This window comes from Schistocerca serialis, unplaced genomic scaffold (assembly GCF_023864345.2).
Source record: "Schistocerca serialis cubense isolate TAMUIC-IGC-003099 unplaced genomic scaffold, iqSchSeri2.2 HiC_scaffold_1173, whole genome shotgun sequence".
NCBI lineage: Eukaryota > Metazoa > Arthropoda > Insecta > Orthoptera > Acrididae > Schistocerca > Schistocerca serialis.
In genome coordinates, this window is record NW_026047374.1 from 400,001 (window position 1) to 405,000 (window position 5,000).

A 5,000-nucleotide genomic window follows, 5' to 3' on the forward strand; every position below is an offset into this window, starting at 1 on the left:
CCAACCGCCCAACTCGCAACTCCAGCGGATGCACGGCGGACTTTGCTCGCACTCGCAATGTGCAATCCACCCCTATAACGTGCGTTTCATGAAGAGTTATGTCCAATATGCGACATTCCCGCTGTCCATATACATGAGCTGCGAGCTGTACCACGTACGAGCTACAGACGCGATCGCGTTGCTCTCTGTACGAATGCAGATGCTCAGCGGCAGCTAGGAGGCGCTCCATCCATTTCGGTACCGGTGAGCGTTGCACTCGCAGTCGCAAAAACGTACGGCAAGTATATTACTCGGAAGAGTCAATGACAGTCCAAGCCCCCCTGCGTGGGAAGAGTCTTCCTAGGCCATGACCCACCGGAAGGGCGCAGCGTCCCCCACCCCAGACATGTGACGTCACACTATCGGTATTGACGACTAGACTGATTCCTTATAATCATTTGCCATACACCGGTGGAAGCTGCCGAGACGAGTAACTACATGGCGGCCTCGCCGTGTCACTAATGTACAGAGATACAACAGTTTCGACTGGAACCGGATGAAACGTATACACGGCGCTGATTAGTAATAGATAGAGCCATCAAAATACAGATAATGTATACAACTGTCCGTATACATGCTGAAAGACTCTGCTCACAATCACAACCACACGTCAGCCAGACACTCTTATCACGCACTACTCTCTGCCTGTAACAGGCACAAAGACAATATGTAAGCACCAGCATGGAACAACACCCAGTGCATCCTCTCCGCCACATTAGACAATCCACACTATCATAACCAGACCGGGAGGTCCACTCACAAAACAGAATACCCCACCCTTCCGACAACCACCATTGCTCAGCTAAGCCACCAACACCCACACATGTCCTACACAGGGGTACACCCAACATCACAATACTGCCTCCTGTCACAGCACACAAACAATGGCAGGAATGAAAGACACAGGTCTGCCACAAGCATGGAATCAGAGCGCCGCCTGTCATGAGCCAAAGGTGCATCCTGACGTGGCAAATCAGATGATGCCGCAGGCATCCACTTACTATAATCACAATCAACAAACCGGCCGCCGCCGCCGCCGCCCCCCCCCCCCCAATACACCTTTCCTTACAACAATGTGTACCTTAACCTAACCCACATTGTACCTTAACCCAACCCACATTGTACCTTAACCTAACCCACATTGTACCTTAACCTAACCCACATTGTACCTTAACCTAACCCACATTGTACCTTAACCTAACCCATATTGTACCTTAACCTAACCTATATTGCGCCTTAACCTAACCCACATTGTACCTTAACCTAACCCACATTGTACCTTAACCTAACCCATATTGTACCTTAACCTAACCTATATTGCGCCTTAACCTAACCCATATTGTACCTTAACCTAACCTATATTGCGCCTTAACCTAACCCATATTGTACCTTAACCTAACCCACATTGTACCTTAACCTAACCCACATTGTACCTTAACCTAACCCATATTGTACCTTAACCTAACCTATATTGCGCCTTAACCTAACCCACATTGTACCTTAACCTAACCCACATTGTACCTTAACCTAACCCATATTGTACCTTAACCTAACCTATATTGCGCCTTAACCTAACCCATATTGTACCTTAACCTAACCTATATTGCGCCTTAACCTAACCTATATTGCGCCTTAACCTAACCTATATTGCGCCTTAACCTAACCTATATTGCGCCTTAACCTAACCTATATTGCGCCTTAACCTAACCTATATTGCGCCTTAACCTAACCTATATTGCGCCTTAACCTAACCTATATTGCGCCTTAACCTAACCCACGTTGCGCCTTAACCTAACCCACGTTGCGCCTTAACCCAACCCACGTTGCGCCTTAACCTAACCCACGTTGCGCCTTAACCCAACCCACGTTGCGCCTTAACCCAACACACGTTGGGCCTTAACCTGCTCTGTAATTGTCATACGACGCGTTAAATTAGTGTAGTGTTGCCTAACTGCAACCCCCGCAATATAGTTTGCTACTCGCACTGCCCGGTCCCCAGAGTATCGCTTCATGTTAAACACCTTGCAGCTATACACTGTAATGCGGACGGCAGCAGGACGTACATGCTCAATGCCCTTCGCAGTTGTTCATTGGCATTCGCATGGCGAAGCACAGCCTACGTTGTGGTACGGCTTGTGTCAACTGTCCGCTGATGTTGTACGTCCAAATCACACACTGTACTGCACATTGGTCCTCATGTACTGAATGATACATCGTGGTACATGTGTGACCGTACCACGACTGCGCCAACAACGGCGAACCATACGGTCCAAATATTGTGCACTCAGCTACGTGTCGTCTCCCTATAAGAGCTGGATTGCAGTATGGTATGCCGTGGATGGCGATCACCATGAGCCGTCTGTTGATGTAGTGGCGCGTGTTGTCAGACGTAGTCGTCTCTTCTCACACACCGTGATAGCATGGTGCACTGCGTTCCACATCTGCGACATGCGACAGAGGCCGGTTGACAGTCGTTCGCGCAATGGACATCGCATACGTACGGGGGCCACCTTCCACGTGTTCGCGAAGCGTGCACATGTTGTTGCGTGTATGTGGGCAGACATAGTGTGTCGTGACACCTGACACAGGCATGCAACAATCGTTGAATTTGCAAATGGCGATGGACGTCTACGTTTGCTGGTGACGTTACGCAAATGAAGAACTGGTAAACCGTTGTGGTGCGGTTGTTCTCGCTAGAGGTGAATCAGTGATGGCGACGATCGGTTGAGCTACCAACCGGTTGTTTCAGCGATACCCACCATGCCCACGAACGTGAATGGCATGTGGGTGTGAAGCGATACGCGGCGGTGGCTGGGTGGGACCGTCCCCGGCCGGTGAGGGGGGGCCTCCCGGCGTGCTGGCCGCGCGGTGCGTGGGCGCACGCGCTACAGCCGGCTGGTGGGGGCGGCCAGTGGCAGGCGCGCCGGCCGACGGAGGCGGCAGGCGGCGCAGCTGCGCGCCGGCGCACCCTGCACGCGGCGCCGTGCGGCCAAAGTAGGTCCTCGCGGGCCCGGTGCGAAGCGCGGTGGACATCTGCAGTGTGCTGGTCCGATTGAGGACTGTGTGCGCTGAGGATGCGCCGCCGCCCGGCGCTCGGCGCCGCGACGCCGTCTGCTGCTCGGTCGCCTCTGCGGTTCTCGCAGGTGGATTGTATCGCAGCTGTGCGGACGTGTTGGCGCGTGCGCTGTGCTGGGAGAGTTCGCTTCGGCACCCAAGTGGGGCTTTTGTCCTTCTGTGGCGCTGGCGTTGGAGCTGCCGGCCACCGTAGGTGGCGCGTGTTGTCTCCCGCCGGCAATGCCACGACAGCACGCTCCCGGGCCTCTGTCGGCAGCGGCAAGCTCAGTTGGGAGCACGGGTGGTCGCACCTAAAGCGTCTACTCGCCAAACTCCGGGCGATTGCGCCTCTCTCGAACCCGACCAAGTACTTAGGACGGCGCTGCGCGCCGCCGGGACCTGAGAGGGTTTCGAGGTGTATTGTGCAGGGGAGCTCAGCCTCCTCCTGTTTGCAGAATAATTGAGCGGACGCTTGCGTGTTCGCGCGGGCTCCCGGGACACACTCCCGGGCGGCCGGCTGCTCAGCTCTAGTTGACGCAGCTCCCTGGTTGATCCTGCCAGTAGTCATATGCTTGTCTCAAAGATTAAGCCATGCATGTCTCAGTACAAGCCGCATTAAGGTGAAACCGCGAATGGCTCATTAAATCAGTTATGGTTCCTTAGATCGTACCCACGTTACTTGGATAACTGTGGTAATTCTAGAGCTAATACATGCAAACAGAGTCCCGACCAGAGATGGAAGGGACGCTTTTATTAGATCAAAACCAATCGGTCGGCTCGTCCGGTCCGTTTGCCTTGGTGACTCTGAATAACTTTGGGCTGATCGCACGGTCCTCGTACCGGCGACGCATCTTTCAAATGTCTGCCTTATCAACTGTCGATGGTAGGTTCTGCGCCTACCATGGTTGTAACGGGTAACGGGGAATCAGGGTTCGATTCCGGAGAGGGAGCCTGAGAAACGGCTACCACATCCAAGGAAGGCAGCAGGCGCGCAAATTACCCACTCCCGGCACGGGGAGGTAGTGACGAAAAATAACGATACGGGACTCATCCGAGGCCCCGTAATCGGAATGAGTACACTTTAAATCCTTTAACGAGTATCTATTGGAGGGCAAGTCTGGTGCCAGCAGCCGCGGTAATTCCAGCTCCAATAGCGTATATTAAAGTTGTTGCGGTTAAAAAGCTCGTAGTTGGATTTGTGTCCCACGCTGTTGGTTCACCGCCCGTCGGTGTTTAACTGGCATGTATCGTGGGACGTCCTGCCGGTGGGGCGAGTCGAAGGCGTGCGACGCGCCTCGTGCGTGCTCGTGCGTCCCGAGGCGGACCCCGTTGCAATCCTACCAGGGTGCTCTTGAGTGAGTGTCTCGGTGGGCCGGCACGTTTACTTTGAACAAATTAGAGTGCTTAAAGCAGGCAAGCCCGCCTGAATACTGTGTGCATGGAATAATGGAATAGGACCTCGGTTCTATTTTGTTGGTTTTCGGAACCCGAGGTAATGATTAATAGGGACAGGCGGGGGCATTCGTATTGCGACGTTAGAGGTGAAATTCTTGGATCGTCGCAAGACGAACAGAAGCGAAAGCATTTGCCAAGTATGTTTTCATTAATCAAGAACGAAAGTTAGAGGTTCGAAGGCGATCAGATACCGCCCTAGTTCTAACCATAAACGATGCCAGCCAGCGATCCGCCGCAGTTCCTCCGATGACTCGGCGGGCAGCCTCCGGGAAACCAAAGCTTTTGGGTTCCGGGGGAAGTATGGTTGCAAAGCTGAAACTTAAAGGAATTGACGGAAGGGCACCACCAGGAGTGGAGCCTGCGGCTTAATTTGACTCAACACGGGAAACCTCACCAGGCCCGGACACCGGAAGGATTGACAGATTGATAGCTCTTTCTTGATTCGGTGGGTG

At 53.3% G+C, this 5,000-nt stretch overlaps 1 non-coding gene across 1 annotated transcript in view; it reads left to right on the forward strand.

The window, feature by feature from the left end:
- Nucleotides 1-3,634: 3,634 nt before the first annotated feature.
- LOC126433723 (small subunit ribosomal RNA) overlaps nucleotides 3,635-5,000 on the forward strand; it is a 1,910-nt gene continuing 544 nt past the window's right edge. The window contains exon 1 of the ribosomal RNA XR_007578703.1: nucleotides 3,635-5,000. This exon is cut by the window's right edge and continues 544 nt beyond it. This is a non-coding gene — a ribosomal RNA (small subunit ribosomal RNA).